We start from the raw sequence: 18,981 nt of genomic DNA, 5'->3' as shown, positions 1-18,981 counted from the left end.
TGTTTTGACTTGCTTCTAGAATTGTATTTCTGATTTTATATTTACAAGACAAAGACAGTTGTTTTTGTTAGCCTTTGGCTCCAGCTGATTTGTTCTGAGATTACGTATAGGAGGTCCTGAAAATTTACTGAGGAAGCAGGATTATTTTTAAGGAGAATTTTGTTGGATTTCTGTTTAAGTTCTTTCATCATAATAAGGAATATCTTAAGGGCAGTCATTATAATTTTTTTCCTTTCAATTTGATCCTCATGTAGGTATCAATATGACAGATGTTTATGATGACAGCTCCCACAAAATGTTTTCCTTTTAAATACAGCCAATTTAAAGGATCCATCATCTGGCCATTGGCAAGTAGGCTCTTATATTAATTTCAAACAGCACTCAAACCAGTAAGTTTTTTTTTTATTATTATTGCTTAACCAAAGATGCAAGAAACATATTACAAGAGAGTATTTAGCCCTCACAAGATCCAGAAAGTTCATTCCCAGAGTTAGTCAAAAAAGTAAAAGCCTTTTTGTTGCTACAGGTGGTATGAATGATGTAGTGAAAACAAGCTCTCTAGTGTCCCACAAAATGTGGGGCACTCTAGCCATAAGCTCACTAATTCATGACACCAGGCAGGCACTATTGGCATGAGGCTTTCCAGTGCTAACAAGAAACACAAGCTGAGATGACAAATGCCCCTTATGGACCAGGACCCCTTATGACAAACCCCTCTGAGAGCTGGCCCAACCAGACAAAGGGAGTGCTGCTGGTGGCTTCATGTCTTGGAACTCCAGTCTATTCAACAAGCCACCGGATATACCCCAGTAAATGTACCTCCTGGATGGCAGAGATCAGACAGTATATTGTCACTGGACAAAATGATGAGCTCTCAAGATATAAAAGAAGATGGAAAGTATAATCTCATCTGGTTTCTACTTATGGGAACTACAGCAAAGTTTGTCTAAATAGACGCAGGTCTGATGAGAATTGCTGACTCACCACTCTGTGAGCCTATCCCTGCTGTACTGCCCTATGGTTCTTTCTCCTTATGACAAATGACACAACAGACAAAGTAAAACAGTGACCATGTTTGAGAAGAAAAGAATCCCTAAGTCTCCCTAAGTCCAAGGAACTGGCTACACAAATATTACCTCCTGCTAATCTAAATTTAGAGAGAAAAGAAGGGACTCTGACTGCTTTCCCTCGCATCAGATCTTGAAGGCAGAGATCTGGGAGACTGACATGATAAGACATCTTACCTTCTGTGGCCTTTGTCAGATGTCCCAGGATCTCTCAGTAGCAGCAGTCTCAGGATGAGAAACCTCCTGGCTGTCTTGCCAACTGTCAGGGAGGGAGAAATTTATGCCTCTGTGCCTCTTGGGTTCCTGTGATTGGACTAATAATAAAATTGACACAGACAGGTTAACAGGAGAAGAAGAAACAAATTGTAATTTGTGTGCATGAGGGTGTCCTAGAAATGGGACCTAAAGAAGTGGCCAAAGCAGGCAGCTTTTATATGTTTTAGACCTAGAAACAATACATTTTTGAGGAATGGACAGGACAAATAAACATAAGTTTTGAGGGCTCAATTAGTGAAGAATCTAAACAGAATTTGAGGTTAGGGTAGTAAATTAAAGACATTTGTGTATACAGACTTCTCTGACTGAATTCTCTGTTTGTGGCTATAAGGGTGTTCTTCTACCTCCAGATGGAGGCAGTGCATCTCTCATACGACAGACTTCTTTCCTGCTTTCAGGGAGACAGAAAAGAGGGTCAGAATATCACTCCTGCAATGGCCTTTTCTTAAGTAACCTGACTACAAGGTAATCAATATGTCACTGTGGCATATTTTGGGGCAACCTGCATTGAGCCCCAACAAGTGAGATGCACAAGAGCCACTCTGTTGACACTTTCTGCCTTGAATAGGTAGAGCCAAACCCCAATGCACTAAAAGAGGATTTTAATTGGGTTATCTTGAGTACTTTGGCAAATTCTAAGAGCGGGCTAGATTTTGGTGGGGAAAAAAACAAATAAAAACAGACATGGTTTAGATAGAAGGGAAACTGGACTAAAAGAGTTGGTACATGACAAAATTCCAGGAAATTTGAGTTGCTTCCACGTTGGGGGGCGGAACCTCCACACCAAACTTAAATAATAAATCCTCTAACATGGAAAAGATACTTAGTTTTACTTGCTAAAGCAAAATTGTGACTGATTTGGTATTGTTCTGTCTGAGAGTGCTGCATTTCCCCTGACTTATGCTGGATTTAAGAAAACATTCCTACACAGGAAGGTGATATTGTCTAGGTAAAAATAATAACTGCCATTCATTAAACATCCAATATTTGCCAGGATTTTGATGGGTGCCTTATACACAATAAATACATTCCTACAGTCATACAGTTCACTTCAGTTCAGTCGCTCAGTCGTGTCGAACTCTTTGTGACCCCATAAATTGCAGCAAGCCAGGCCACCTTGTCCATCACCAACTCCTGGAGTTCACTCAAACTCACGTCCATCGAGTCGGTGATGCCATCCAGCCATCTCATCCTCTGTCGTCCCCTTCTCCTCCTGCCCCAAATCCCTCCCAGCATCAGAGTCTTTTCCAATGAGTCAACTCTTCGCATGAGGTGGCCAAAGTATTGGAGTTTCAGCTTTAGCATCATTCCTTCCAAAGGACACAGTCATACAAGATAGGGTTTATCAAATTCATTTGGTAGATGAAGAACTTGCATTATTCTCATATTCACAAGGTGGTAAGTAACAGAGCTAGACTGGACTCCTGGTCTGAGCTACCCTAGGGCACACTCTTTCCTACCACTCCCATCCTGAAGTTGACCTTGTGTATTTTTACTCACTTTTCTTCTCTCTATTCTGGAATATATCTCAGGTAATTGAAGAAACAATAAAAATAAAATGCAGTGTGTGCCCAAAGTACTGCATTGAAATACATAAACACGGGAATAAGAACCCAAATGATGAGGGGTATGAATAATGAAAAAAACGTTACTACCTGGTAACAATATGATCATTTATATGTGGAGTGTCTGTTAACCATGAAATAGGGGGGGGGTCTCACGAAATTATCAGGCTCCCCCAATTTCTGTAGTATGCAAGTCTCATAGAACAAAAGTTGTATTGGAAGCCAAATCTGGGTGGTAAAGAGAAAAAAGAAATCAGCATGTTTTTTGATTTTCTCTCTGAAAGCTCAATGCCTATCTAAGTCCTCTACCTGGCACTTCAGCTTCCCTATCTTTTATCATTCCTGGGACACAGACCCATTGCCCTTAAGACTCATAGTAGAGATAGTACTTAGGAGTTTGCACGGATGTGGCTTTTACAAGGAAGTTCAGATCAGTTCAGTCACTCAGGAGTGTCCGACTCTGCGACCCCATGAAATGCAGCACGCCAGTCCTTCCTGTCCATCACCAACTCCAGGAGTTCATTCAGACTCACGACCATCGAGTCCGTGATGCCATCCAGCCATTTCATCCTCAGTCGTCCCCTACTCCTTCTGTCCCCAATCCCTACCAGGATAAGAGTTTTTTCCAATGAGTCAACACTTTGCATGAGGTGGCCAAAGTCCTGGAGTTTCAGCTTTAGCATCATTCGTTCCAAAGAAATCCCAGGGCTGATCTCCTTCAGAATGGACTTGTTGGATCTGCTTGCAGTCCAAGGGACTCTCAAGAGTCTTCTCCAGCCCTGACGCTCTGGTGGAGGAAGATTCCTGGCCAGAGGTTCTCCGGGAGGTGACGAACTTGGTTGAAGTGGGTGGCCCCAGTTCAGAGGGGGAAGAAGACCCTAACAAGGGTCTGAGGGAGGAAACGCAGGTGGAAAGTCCGAACCAGGCCCTGATTGTTGCTCAGAGGACCCAAGCATGGCGGTCAGGTAGAGGCGAGCCTTCCTTATCTATAGGACGGCTTAGGAGTTCGACCGCCTTGCCCTGAAGAAATTCGAGGGCGCAATTCTTGAGTGAGGTCTGAGGGGACCTCAACCCCAGAACAGTGAAGTGGCACAGGACTTGTGTTTCCGGTCAAGCTTGGCAAGACCCGAACATGGGGATCAGCCTGACTTCTTCGAGGAGGGTCTTGGAGACTGTGAAGGTGTTGACTTTTTTAGGGGAGGGGCCTCAAGGTAGCAAAGGAAAGCATTCTAGCGTGGCCAGGGGTTGGGATGAGGACACTCAGTGAGGACAGAGGGAATTCCTGCCCTGCTGGCAGCCTGGCGTGTCTGTGCAACTGGTGATGTGATGACGGACACTCATTTTCTCTCACGGTATGGCGAGGATAGAATTGTGAAGGGATGGGGGTCGGGGTGGGGGCCGAGGCAGGAAGGCAGCACGTGGGGCAGGTGAAAGATTTTATTTATTTATAAGGAGTAGTTTATTCCCCCACAGTAGAAGGATTTCCAGATCTGTCCAGGAGTTGTGTGGGGGTACAAAAGAATCCATCGCCTATTCTCAGCCTTAGAGACCATGGGAAAGTGGGAGAACCCTCATATGTTACTGGGTGGTTGTCTCAGGAGAGGCTGGCAGGAAGACAGAAATCCCAGACCATGCAGAGGGTCAAAGGGAAGATTGAGAGGACTACCGATCATCGAATCAGTTCATTTCATTCTAGTCACTCAGTCATGTCTGACTCTTTGTGACCCCATGGACTGCAGCATGCCAGGCTTCCCTGTCCGTCACCAACTCCCAGCACTTAATGAAACCTCATGTCCATCGAGTTGGTGATGCCATCCAACCATCTCACCCTCTGTTGTCCCCTTTTCCTCCCGTCGTCAATATTTGCCAACATCAGGGTCTTTTCCAATGAATCAGTTCTTCCCGTATAGTGCCCAAAGTATTCAGCTTCAGCATCAGTCCCTCCAGTGAATATTCAGGACTGATTTCCTTTAGGTTTGACTCGCTCAATCTCCTTGCAGCCTAAGGGACTCTCAAGAGTCTTCTCCAATACCACAGTTCAAAGCATCAATTCTTTGGTGCTCAGCTTTTTTTAATAGTCCAACTCTCACATCCATACAGTCCAGTTCAGTCTCTCAGTCACGTCCGACTCATTGCGACCCCATGGAGCACAGCATGTCAGGCCTCCCCTCCATCACCAACTCCCAGAGTTCACTCAGACTCACGTCCATCGAGTCCGTGATGCCATCCAGCCATCTCATCCTCGGTCGTTCCCTTCTCCTCCTGCCCCAGTCCCTCCCAGGATCAGAGTCTTTTCCAATGAGTCAACTCTTGGCGTGAGGTGGCCAAAGTACTGGAGTTTCTTTTCAGCTTTAGCATCATTCCTTCCAAAGAAATCCCAGGGCTGATCTCCTTCAGAATGGACTGGTTGGATCTGCTTGCAGTCCAAGGGACTCTCAAGAGTCTTCTCCAGCACCACAGTTCAAAAGCATCAGTTTCTTCGGCGCTCAGCCTTCTTCACAGTCCAACTCTCACATCCGTACATGACCACAGGAAACACCACAACCTTGACTAGACGGACCGTAGTCGGCAAAGTAATGCCTCTGCTTTTGAATATGCTATCTAGGTTGGTCATAACTTTTCTTCCAGGGAGTAAGCGTGTTTTAATTTCATGGCTGCAGCCACCATCTGCAGTGATTTTGGAGCCCAGAACAATAAAGTCTGACACTGTATCCACGGTTTCCCCATCTGTTTCCCATGAAGTGATGGGACCGGATGCCATGATCTTCGTTTTCTGAATGTTGAGCTTTCAGCCAGCTTTTTCACTCTCCACTTTCACTTTCAGCAACAGGCTTTCTAGTTCCTCTTCGCTTTCTGCCATAAGGGTGGTGTCATCTGCATACCTGAGGTTATTGATACTTCTCGCGACAGTCTTGATTCCAGCTTGTGTTTCTTCCAGTCCAGCGTTTCTCATGATGTACTCTGCATATAAGTTAAGTAAGCAGGGTGACAATACACAGCCTTGATGTACCCCTTTTCCTATTTGGAACCAGTCTGTTGTTCCATGTCCAGCTCTAACTGTTGCTTCCTGACCTGCATACAGATTTCTCAAGAGGCAGGTCAGGTGGTCTGGTATTCCCATCTCTTTCAGTAGTTTCCACAGGTTATTGTGAAGCCATTCATTAAAGAGACAGGAGCTGAGACAGGACTCGGGTGCAGGACTACCGAGGAGAACAGCACCCGATCGTGTAGGGAGTCCTGCAGGGACAACCGTATACTTACTCTTAGACCTGTGCCATCAGGCAGCTTCCTGCAAGGAAAGTCTCAAGTAGGTGAGGACCTGGTCGTAAGGACAGTGACAGAAGGAGGTGCCCAAGGTCCGGGAAGGAGTGTAATTGAGAAGCCTATGTGAAAGTGAGGATGCCCTCCACTCCCAGAGGGGGCGCCAGAGATCGAGGCACTATCTATGGTGAGGCGCTCACTTCCTCCTAGGGTAGTAGCTAGCACTCACTTCTTGCTAGGCGGCTAAGGAAGGAGAGCGAGTTTGCCTCTGGCGGTGGTGCGTGTGCTCAGGCGTGTGAGCATTTCCAGGCTCCAGCAGGAACCTAGTCAAGGTGAGGAGCCTGAATGACGAATGGGAGACACCCCCCCAAACTCCCAACCTCCCCCACCCCGTGTCGCCCGGCCCTCCCGTCCGTGCCTTGTCCCCAGCTCCGTGTATCGTCCCCCCTCCCCGGTGCCTCGCCCCCCCCCGCCCAACCCCGTGCCTGGCGCCCACAAGGCCCTGACGCTCTGGTGGAGGAAGATTCCTGCCCAGAGGTTCTCCGGGAGGTGAGGATCTTGCTTGAAGTGGGTGGCCCCAGTTCAGAGGGGGAAGAAGACCCTAACAAGGGTCTGAGAGAGGAAACGCAGGTGGAAAGTCCGAACGAGGCCCTGCTTGTTGCTCAGAGGACCCAAGCATGGCGGTCAGGTAGAGGCGAGCCTTCCTTTTCTATAGGATGGATTAGGAGCTCGACCGCCTTGCCCTGAAGGAATTCGAGGGCGCAGCTCTTGAGTGAGGTCTGAGGGGACCTCAACCCCAGAAGAGTGCAGTGGCACAGGACTTGTGTTTCCGGTCAAGCTTGGCAAGACCCGAACATGGGGAACAGCCTGACTTCTTCGAGGAGGGTCTTGGAGACTGTCAAGGTGTTGACTTTTTTAGGGGAGGGGCCTCAAGGTAGCAAAGGAAAGCATTCTAGCGTGGCCAGGGGTTGGGATGAGGACCCTCTGTGAGGACAGAGGGAATTCCTGCCCTGCTGGCAGCCTGGCGTGTCTGTGCAACTGGTGATGTGATGACGGACACTCATTTTCTCTCACGGTATGGCGAGGATAGAATTGTGAAGGGATGGGTGGCGGGGTGGGGGCCGAGGCAGGAAGGCAGCACGTGGGGCAGGTGAAAGATTTTATTTATTTATAAGGAGTAGTTTATTCCCCCACAGTAGAAGGATTTCCAGATCTGTCCAGGAGTTGTGTGGGGGTACAAAAGAATCCATCGCCTATTCTCAGCCTTAGAGACCATGGGAAAGTGGGAGAACCCTCATATGTTACTGGGTGGTTGTCTCAGGAGAGGCTGGCAGGAAGACAGAAATCCCAGACCATGCAGAGGGTCAAAGGGAAGATTGAGAGGACTACCGATCATCGAATCAGTTCATTTCATTCTAGTCACTCAGTCATGTCTGACTCTTTGTGACCCCATGGACTGCAGCATGCCAGGCTTCCCTGTCCGTCACCAACTCCCAGCACTTAATGAAACCTCATGTCCATCGAGTTGGTGATGCCATCCAACCATCTCACCCTCTGTTGTCCCCTTTTCCTCCCGTCGTCAATATTTGCCAACATCAGGGTCTTTTCCAATGAATCAGTTCTTCCCGTAAAGTGCCCAAAGTATTCAGCTTCAGCATCAGTCCCTCCAGTGAATATTCAGGACTGATTTCCTTTAGGTTTGACTCGCTCAATCTCCTTGCAGCCTAAGGGACTCTCAAGAGTCTTCTCCAATACCACAGTTCAAAGCATCAATTCTTTGGTGCTCAGCTTTTTTTAATAGTCCAACTCTCACATCCATACAGTCCAGTTCAGTCTCTCAGTCACGTCCGACTCATTGCGACCCCATGGAGCACAGCATGTCAGGCCTCCCTGTCCATCACCAACTCCCAGAGTTCACTCAGACTCACGTCCATCGAGTCCGTGATGCCATCCAGCCATCTCATCCTCGGTCGTTCCCTTCTCCTCCTGCCCCAGTCCCTCCCAGGATCAGAGTCTTTTCCAATGAGTCAACTCTTGGCGTGAGGTGGCCAAAGTACTGGAGTTTCTTTTCAGCTTTAGCATCATTCCTTCCAAAGAAATCCCAGGGCTGATCTCCTTCAGAATGGACTGGTTGGATCTGCTTGCAGTCCAAGGGACTCTCAAGAGTCTTCTCCAGCACCACAGTTCAAAAGCATCAGTTTCTTCGGCGCTCAGCCTTCTTCACGGTCCAACTCTCACATCCGTACATGACCACAGGAAAAACCACAACCTTGACTAGACGGACCGTAGTCGGCAAAGTAATGTCTCTGCTTTAGAATATGCTATCTAGGTTGGTGATACCTTTTCTTCCAGGGAGTAAGCGTGTTTTAATTTCATGGCTGCAGCCACCATCTGGAGTGATTTTGGAGCCCAGAACAATAAAGTCTGACACTGTTTCCACGGTTTCCCCGTCTGTTTCCCATGAAGTGATGGGACCGGATGCCATGATCTTCGTTTTCTGAATGTTGAGCTTTAAGCCAGCTTTTTCACTCTCCACTTTCACTTTCAGCAACAGGCTTTCTAGTTCCTCTTCGCTTTCTGCCATAAGGGTGGTGTCATCTGCATATCTGAGGTTATTGATACTTCTCGCGACAGTCTTGATTCCAGCTTGTGTTTCTTCCAGTCCAGCGTTTCTCATGATGTACTCTGCATATAAGTTAAGTAAGCAGGGTGACAATACACAGCCTTGATGTACCCCTTTTCCTATTTGGAACCAGTCTGTTGTTCCATGTCCAGCTCTAACTGTTGCTTCCTGACCTGCATACAGATTTCTCAAGAGGCAGGTCAGGTGGTCTGGTATTCCCATCTCTTTCAGTAGTTTCCACAGGTTATTGTGAAGCCATTCATTAAAGAGACAGGAGCTGAGACAGGACTCGGGTGCAGGACTACCGAGGAGAACACCACCCGATCGTGTAGGGAGTCCTGCAGGGACAACCGTATACTTACTCTTAGACCTGTGCCATCAGGCAGCTTCCTGCGAGGAAAGTCTCAAGTAGGTGAGGACCTGGTCGTAAGGACAGTGACAGAAGGAGGTGCCCAAGGTCCGGGAAGGAGTGTAATTGAGAAGCCTATGTGAAAGTGAGGATGCCCTCCACTCCCAGAGGGGGCGCCAGAGATCGAGGCACTATCTATGGTGAGGCGCTCACTTCCCCCTAGGGTAGTAGCTAGCACTCACTTCTTGCTAGGCGGCTAAGGAAGGAGAGCGAGTTTGCCTCTGGCGGTGGTGCGTGTGCTCAGGCGTGTGAGCATTTCCAGGCTCCAGCAGGAACCTAGTCAAGGTGAGGAGCCTGAATGACGAATGGGAGACACCCCCCCAAACTCCCAACCTCCCCCACCCCGTGTCGCCCGGCCCTCCCGTCCGTGCCTTGTCCCCAGCTCCGTGCATCGTCCCCCCTCCCCGGTGCCTCGCCCCCCCCGCCCAACCCCGTGCCTGGCGCCCACAAGGCCCTGACGCTCTGGTGGAGGAAGATTCCTGCCCAGAGGTTCTCCGGGAGGTGAGGATCTTGCTTGAAGTGGGTGGCCCCAGTTCAGAGGGGGAAGAAGACCCTAACAAGGGTCTGAGAGAGGAAACGCAGGTGGAAAGTCCGAACGAGGCCCTGCTTGTTGCTCAGAGGACCCAAGCATGGCGGTCAGGTAGAGGCGAGCCTTCCTTTTCTATAGGATGGATTAGGAGCTCGACCGCCTTGCCCTGAAGGAATTCGAGGGCGCAGCTCTTGAGTGAGGTCTGAGGGGACCTCAACCCCAGAAGAGTGAAGTGGCACAGGACTTGTGTTTCCGGTCAAGCTTGGCAAGACCCGAACATGGGGAACAGCCTGACTTCTTCGAGGAGGGTCTTGGAGACTGTGAAGGTGTTGACTTTTTTAGGGGAGGGGCCTCAAGGTTGCAAAGGAAAGCATTCTAGCGTGGCCAGGGGTTGGGATGAGGACCCTCTGTGAGGACAGAGGGAATTCCTGCCCTGCTGGCAGCCTGGCGTGTCTGTGCAACTGGTGATGTGATGACGGACACTCATTTTCTCTCACGGTATGGCGAGGATAGAATTGTGAAGGGATGGGTGGCGGGGTGGGGGCCGAGGCAGGAAGGCAGCACGTGGGGCAGGTGAAAGATTTTATTTATTTATAAGGAGTAGTTTATTCCCCCACAGTAGAAGGATTTCCAGATCTGTCCAGGAGTTGTGTGGGGGTACAAAAGAATCCATCGCCTATTCTCAGCCTTAGAGACCATGGGAAAGTGGGAGAACCCTCATATGTTACTGGGTGGTTGTTTCAGGAGAGGCTGGCAGGAAGACAGAAATCCCAGACCATGCAGAGGGTCAAAGGGAAGATTGAGAGGACTACCGATCATCGAATCAGTTCATTTCATTCTAGTCACTCAGTCATGTCTGACTCTTTGTGACCCCATGGACTGCAGCATGCCAGGCTTCCCTGTCCGTCACCAACTCCCAGCACTTAATGAAACCTCATGTCCATCGAGTTGGTGATGCCATCCAACCATCTCACCCTCTGTTGTCCCCTTTTCCTCCCGTCGTCAATATTTGCCAACATCAGGGTCTTTTCCAATGAATCAGTTCTTCCCGTAAAGTGCCCAAAGTATTCAGCTTCAGCATCAGTCCCTCCAGTGAATATTCAGGACTGATTTCCTTTAGGTTAGACTCGTTCAATCTCCTTACAGCCTAAGGGACTCTCAAGAGTCTTCTCCAATACCACAGTTCAAAGCATCAATTCTTTGGTGCTCAGCTTTTTTTAATAGTCCAACTCTCACATCCATACAGTCCAGTTCAGTCGCTCAGTCACGTCCGACTCATTGGAACCCCATGAAGCACAGCATGTCAGGCCTCCCTGTCCATCACCAACTCCCAGAGTTCACTCAGACTCACGTCCATCGAGTCCGTGATGCCATCCAGCCATCTCATCCTCGGTCGTTCCCTTCTCCTCCTGCCCCAGTCCCTCCCAGGATCAGAGTCTTTTCCAATGAGTCAACTCTTGGCGTGAGGTGGCCAAAGTACTGGAGTTTCTTTTCAGCTTTAGCATCATTCCTTCCAAAGAAATCCCAGGGCTGATCTCCTTCAGAATGGACTGGTTGGATCTGCTTGCAGTCCAAGGGACTCTCAAGAGTCTTCTCCAGCACCACAGTTCAAAAGCATCAGTTTCTTCGGCGCTCAGCCTTCTTCACGGTCCAACTCTCACATCCGTACATGACCACAGGAAACACCACAACCTTGACTAGACGGACCGTAGTCGGCAAAGTAATGTCTCTGCTTTAGAATATGCTATCTAGGTTGGTGATACCTTTTCTTCCAGGGAGTAAGCGTGTTTTAATTTCATGGCTGCAGCCACCATCTGGAGTGATTTTGGAGCCCAGAACAATAAAGTCTGACACTGTTTCCACGGTTTCCCCATCTGTTTCCCATGAAGTGATGGGACCGGATGCCATGATCTTCGTTTTCTGAATGTTGAGCTTTAAGCCAGCTTTTTCACTCTCCACTTTCACTTTCAGCAACAGGCTTTCTAGTTCCTCTTCGCTTTCTGCCATAAGGGTGGTGTCATCTGCACATCTGAGGTTATTGATACTTCTCGCGACAGTCTTGATTCCAGCTTGTGTTTCTTCCAGTCCAGCGTTTCTCATGATGTACTCTGCATATAGGTTAAGTAAGCAGGGTGACAATACACAGCCTTGATGTACCCCTTTTCCTATTTGGAACCAGTCTGTTGTTCCATGTCCAGCTCTAACTGTTGCTTCCTGACCTGCATACAGATTTCTCAAGAGGCAGGTCAGGTGGTCTGGTATTCCCATCTCTTTCAGTAGTTTCCACAGGTTATTGTGAAGCCATTCATTAAAGAGACAGGAGCTGAGACAGGACTCGGGTGCAGGACTACCGAGGAGAACAGCACCCGATCGTGTAGGGAGTCCTGCAGGGACAACCGTATACTTACTCTTAGACCTGTGCCATCAGGCAGCTTCCTGCAAGGAAAGTCTCAAGTAGGTGAGGACCTGGTCGTAAGGACAGTGACAGAAGGAGGTGCCCAAGGTCCGGGAAGGAGTGTAATTGAGAAGCCTATGTGAAAGTGAGGATGCCCTCCACTCCCAGAGGGGGCGCCAGAGATCGAGGCACTATCTATGGTGAGGCGCTCACTTCCTCCTAGGGTAGTAGCTAGCACTCACTTCTTGCTAGGCGGCTAAGGAAGGAGAGCGAGTTTGCCTCTGGCGGTGGTGCGTGTGCTCAGGCGTGTGAGCATTTCCAGGCTCCAGCAGGAACCTAGTCAAGGTGAGGAGCCTGAATGACGAATGGGAGACACCCCCCCAAACTCCCAACCTCCCCCACCCCGTGTCGCCCGGCCCTCCCGTCCGTGCCTCGTCCCCAGCTCCGTGCATCGTCCCCCCTCCCCGGTGCCTCGCCCCCCCCGCCCAACCCCGTGCCTGGCGCCCACAAGGCCCTGACGCTCTGGTGGAGGAAGATTCCTGCCCAGAGGTTCTCCGGGAGGTGAGGATCTTGCTTGAAGTGGGTGGCCCCAGTTCAGAGGGGGAAGAAGACCCTAACAAGGGTCTGAGAGAGGAAACGCAGGTGGAAAGTCCGAACGAGGCCCTGCTTGTTGCTCAGAGGACCCAAGCATGGCGGTCAGGTAGAGGCGAGCCTTCCTTTTCTATAGGATGGATTAGGAGCTCGACCGCCTTGCCCTGAAGGAATTCGAGGGCGCAGCTCTTGAGTGAGGTCTGAGGGGACCTCAACCCCAGAAGAGTGAAGTGGCACAGGACTTGTGTTTCCGGTCAAGCTTGGCAAGACCCGAACATGGGGAACAGCCTGACTTCTTCGAGGAGGGTCTTGGAGACTGTGAAGGTGTTGACTTTTTTAGGGGAGGGGCCTCAAGGTAGCAAAGGAAAGCATTCTAGCGTGGCCAGGGGTTGGGATGAGGACCCTCTGTGAGGACAGAGGGAATTCCTGCCCTGCTGGCAGCCTGGCGTGTCTGTGCAACTGGTGATGTGATGACGGACACTCATTTTCTCTCACGGTATGGCGAGGATAGAATTGTGAAGGGATGGGGGGCGGGGTGGGGGCCGAGGCAGGAAGGCAGCACGTGGGGCAGGTGAAAGATTTTATTTATTTATAAGGAGTAGTTTATTCCCCCACAGTAGAAGGATTTCCAGATCTGTCCAGGAGTTGTGTGGGGGTACAAAAGAATCCATCGCCTATTCTCAGCCTTAGAGACCATGGGAAAGTGGGAGAACCCTCATATGTTACTGGGTGGTTGTCTCAGGAGAGGCTGGCAGGAAGACAGAAATCCCAGACCATGCAGAGGGTCAAAGGGAAGATTGAGAGGACTACCGATCATCGAATCAGTTCATTTCATTCTAGTCACTCAGTCATGTCTGACTCTTTGTGACCCCATGGACTGCAGCATGCCAGGCTTCCCTGTCCGTCACCAACTCCCAGCACTTAATGAAACCTCATGTCCATCGAGTTTGTGATGCCATCCAACCATCTCACCCTCTGTTGTCCCCTTTTCCTCCCGTCGTCAATATTTGCCAACATCAGGGTCTTTTCCAATGAATCAGTTCAGTTCTTCCCGTAAAGTGCCCAAAGTATTCAGCTTCAGCATCAGTCCCTCCAGTGAATATTCAGGACTGATTTCCTTTAGGTTAGACTCGTTCAATCTCCTTGCAGCCTAAGGGACTCTCAAGAGTCTTCTCCAATACCACAGTTCAAAGCATCAATTCTTTGGTGCTCAGCTTTTTTTAATAGTCCAACTCTCACATCCATACAGTCCAGTTCAGTCGCTCAGTCACGTCCGACTCATTGGAACCCCATGAAGCACAGCATGTCAGGCCTCCCTGTCCATCACCAACTCCCAGAGTTCACTCAGACTCACGTCCATCGAGTCCGTGATGCCATCCAGCCATCTCATCCTCGGTCGTTCCCTTCTCCTCCTGCCCCAGTCCCTCCCAGGATCAGAGTCTTTTCCAATGAGTCAACTCTTGGCGTGAGGTGGCCAAAGTACTGGAGTTTCTTTTCAGCTTTAGCATCATTCCTTCCAAAGAAATCCCAGGGCTGATCTCCTTCAGAATGGACTGGTTGGATCTGCTTGCAGTCCAAGGGACTCTCAAGAGTCTTCTCCAGCACCACAGTTCAAAAGCATCAGTTTCTTCGGCGCTCAGCCTTCTTCACGGTCCAACTCTCACATCCGTACATGACCACAGGAAACACCACAACCTTGACTAGACGGACCGTAGTCGGCAAAGTAATGTCTCTGCTTTAGAATATGCTATCTAGGTTGGTGATACCTTTTCTTCCAGGGAGTAAGCGTGTTTTAATTTCATGGCTGCAGCCACCATCTGGAGTGATTCTGGAGCCCAGAACAATAAAGTCTGACACTGTTTCCACGGTTTCCCCATCTGTTTCCCATGAAGTGATGGGACCGGATGCCATGATCTTCGTTTTCTGAATGTTGAGCTTTCAGCCAGCTTTTTCACTCTCCACTTTCACTTTCAGCAACAGGCTTTCTAGTTCCTCTTCGCTTTCTGCCATAAGGGTGGTGTCATCTGCATATCTGAGGTTATTGACACTTCTCGTGACAATCTTGATTCCAGCTTGTGTTTCTTCCAGTCCAGCGTTTCTCATGATGTACTCTGCATATAGGTTAAGTAAGCAGGGTGACAATATACAGCCTTGATGTACCCCTTTTCCTATTTGGAACCAGTCTGTTGTTCCATGTCCAGCTCTAACTGTTGCTTCCTGACCTGCATACAGATTTCTCAAGAGGCAGGTCAGGTGGTCTGGTATTCCCATCTCTTTCAGTAGTTTCCACAGGTTATTGTGAAGCCATTCATTAAAGAGACAGGAGCTGAGACAGGACTCGGGTGCAGGACTACCGAGGAGAACAGCACCCGATCGTGTAGGGAGTCCTGCAGGGACAACCGTATACTTACTCTTAGACCTGTGCCATCAGGCAGCTTCCTGCAAGGAAAGTCTCAAGTAGGTGAGGACCTGGTCGTAAGGACAGTGACAGAAGGAGGTGCCCAAGGTCCGGGAAGGAGTGTAATTGAGAAGCCTATGTGAAAGTGAGGATGCCCTCCACTCCCAGAGGGGGCGCCAGAGATCGAGGCACTATCTATGGTGAGGCGCTCACTTCCTCCTAGGGTAGTAGCTAGCACTCACTTCTTGCTAGGCGGCTAAGGAAGGAGAGCGAGTTTGCCTCTGGCGGTGGTGCGTGTGCTCAGGCGTGTGAGCATTTCCAGGCTCCAGCAGGAACCTAGTCAAGGTGAGGAGCCTGAATGACGAATGGGAGACACCCCCCCAAACTCCCAACCTCCCCCACCCCGTGTCGCCCGGCCCTCCCGTCCGTGCCTTGTCCCCAGCTCCGTGCATCGTCCCCCCTCCCCGGTGCCTCGCCCCCCCCCGCCCAACCCCGTGCCTGGCGCCCACAAGGCCCTGACGCTCTGGTGGAGGAAGATTCCTGCCCAGAGGTTCTCCGGGAGGTGAGGATCTTGCTTGAAGTGGGTGGCCCCAGTTCAGAGGGGGAAGAAGACCCTAACAAGGGTCTGAGAGAGGAAACGCAGGTGGAAAGTCCGAACGAGGCCCTGCTTGTTGCTCAGAGGACCCAAGCATGGCGGTCAGGTAGAGGCGAGCCTTCCTTTTCTATAGGATGGATTAGGAGCTCGACCGCCTTGCCCTGAAGGAATTCGAGGGCGCAGCTCTTGAGTGAGGTCTGAGGGGACCTCAACCCCAGAAGAGTGCAGTGGCACAGGACTTGTGTTTCCGATCAAGCTTGGCAAGACCCGAACATGGGGAACAGCCTGACTTCTTCGAGGAGGGTCTTGGAGACTGTGAAGGTGTTGACTTTTTTAGGGGAGGGGCCTCAAGGTAGCAAAGGAAAGCATTCTAGCGTGGCCAGGGGTTGGGATGAGGACCCTCTGTGAGGACAGAGGGAATTCCTGCCCTGCTGGCAGCCTGGCGTGTCTGTGCAACTGGTGATGTGATGACGGACACTCATTTTCTCTCACGGTATGGCGAGGATAGAATTGTGAAGGGATGGGTGGCGGGGTGGGGGCCGAGGCAGGAAGGCAGCACGTGGGGCAGGTGAAAGATTTTATTTATTTATAAGGAGTAGTTTATTCCCCCACAGTAGAAGGATTTCCAGATCTGTCCAGGAGTTGTGTGGGGGTACAAAAGAATCCATCGCCTATTCTCAGCCTTAGAGACCATGGGAAAGTGGGAGAACCCTCATATGTTACTGGGTGGTTGTCTCAGGAGAGGCTGGCAGGAAGACAGAAATCCCAGACCATGCAGAGGGTCAAAGGAAAGATTGAGAGGACTACCGATCATCGAATCAGTTCATTTCATTCTAGTCACTCAGTCATGTCTGACTCTTTGTGACCCCATGGACTGCAGCATGCCAGGCTTCCCTGTCCGTCACCAACTCCCAGCACTTAATGAAACCTCATGTCCATCGAGTTGGTGATGCCATCCAACCATCTCACCCTCTGTTGTCCCCTTTTCCTCCCGTCGTCAATATTTGCCAACATCAGGGTCTTTTCCAATGAATCAGTTCTTCCCGTAAAGTGCCCAAAGTATTCAGCTTCAGCATCAGTCCCTCCAGTGAATATTCAGGACTGATTTCCTTTAGGTTTGACTCGCTCAATCTCCTTGCAGCCTAAGGGACTCTCAAGAGTCTTCTCCAATACCACAGTTCAAAGCATCAATTCTTTGGTGCTCAGCTTTTTTTAATAGTCCAACTCTCACATCCATACAGTCCAGTTCAGTCGCTCAGTCACGTCCGACTCATTGCGACCCCATGAAGCACAGCATGTCAGGCCTCCCTGTCCATCACCAACTCCCAGAGTTCACTCAGACTCACGTCCATCGAGTCCGTGATGCCATCCAGCCATCTCATCCTCAGTCGTTCCCTTCTCCTCCTGCCCCAGTCCCTCCCAGGTTCAGAGTCTTTTCCAGTGAGTCAACTCTTCGCATGTAGTGGCCAAAGTACTGCAGTTTCAGCTTTAGCATCATTCCTTCCAAGGAAATCCCAGGGTTGATCTTTAGAATGGACTGGTTGGATCTCCTTTTAGTGCAAGTGACTCTCAAGAGTCTTCTCCAGCACCACAGTTCAAAAGCATGAATTCTTCGGCGCTCAGCCCTCTTCACAGTCCAACTGTCATATCCATACATAACCAATGGAGAAACCATAGCCTTGGTAGACCGACCTTTGTTTGCATAGTAGTATCTGTGCTTTCTATATGCTATCTAGTTTGGGTATATCTTTCCTTCAAGGGATTAAGAGTGCTTTAATTTCATGGTTGCAATCACCATCTGCAGTGATTTCGGAGCCCCCCAGAATCACGTCTGACACTGTTTCCACGATTTTCCCATCCATTTCCCATGAAGTGATGGTACCAGATGCCATGATCTTAATTTTCTGAATGTTCAGCTTTAAGCCAACTTTTTCACTCTCCTCTTTTCCTTTCATCAAGAGACTTTTTAGTTCGTCTTCACTTTCTGCCATAAGACTTTTGTCATCTCCATATCTGAGGTTACTGTTATTTTTCCTGGCAACCTTGATTCCAACTTCCGCTTCTTCCAGCACAGATTTTCTCATGATGTACTCTGCATATAAGTTAAATAAGCAGGGTCACAGTATCAGCCTTGATGTACTCCTTTTCCTTTTTGAAACCAGTCTATTGTTCCATATCCAGTTCTAACTCCTGCCCTGACCTGCATACAGATTTCTCAAGAGGCAGGTCAGGTGGTCTGTTATTCCCATCTCTTCCAGAATTTTCCACAGTTTATTGTGGTCCACACAGTCAAAGGTTTTGGCATAGTCAATAAAGCTGAAATACATGTTTTCTGGAACTCTCTAGCTTTTTTGATGATCCAACACATGTTGGCAATTTGATCTCTGGTTTCTCTGCCTTTTCTAAAACCAGCTTGAACATCTGGTAGTTCATGGTTCATGTACTGCTGAAGCCTGGCTTGGAGAATTTTGAGCATTACTTTACTAGCGTGTGAGATGAGTGCCTTTTTGAGGTAGTTTGAGGATTTTTTGGCATTGCCTTCCTTGGAATTGGAATGAAAACTGACCTTTTCCATACATGACTACTGGAAAAACCATAGCTTTGACTAGATGGGCCTTTGTCAGCAAAGTAATGTCTCTGCTTTTTAATATGCTATCTAGTTTGCTCATAGCTTTTCTTCCAAGGAGCAAGGGTCTTTTAATTTCATGGTTGCAGTCACCATCTGCCATGATTTTGGAGCCCAAGAACATACAGTCTCTCACTGTTCCCATTGTTTCCCCATCTATTTGCCATGAAGTGATGGGACTGGATGCCATGATCTTAGTTTTTTAAATGTTGAGTTTTAAGCCAACTTTTTCACTCTCTCTCACCAAGAAGCTCTTTGGTTCTTCTTTGCTTTCTGCCATAAGGGTGGTGTCATCTGCATATCTGAGGTTATTGATGTTTCTCCCAGCTATCTTGATTCCAGCTTGTATTTCATCCCCCGTGGGATTTCATATAAGTTAAATAAGCAGAGTCACAATAGATCACAAAAAATCTAGGCCCCACGTTTTTCATTCAGAACTTGCAGGCTCAGGGCAGTACTGTCAGGCTGAGGCTGACAATCCACATCAAATCTGAGAGAGAAGAGTATGAGGTTAGTATGACGTTGCAGCCACCATTCAGCAGAGGGGAAGCATACCAGGTACCTCCTGGCGACCAGGTGAGCATCCTTAATGAGAATTGAGGACCCAAGCAGCCCCTGAAGGAGTGGGTTCCACATAGCTCTCAGT

Source organism: Capricornis sumatraensis, chromosome X (genome assembly GCF_032405125.1).
Source record: "Capricornis sumatraensis isolate serow.1 chromosome X, serow.2, whole genome shotgun sequence".
NCBI classification, from domain to species: Eukaryota; Metazoa; Chordata; class Mammalia; order Artiodactyla; family Bovidae; genus Capricornis; species Capricornis sumatraensis.
The sequence above is the reverse complement of the archived record's forward strand: the minus strand, read 5'-3'. Positions refer to the sequence as shown.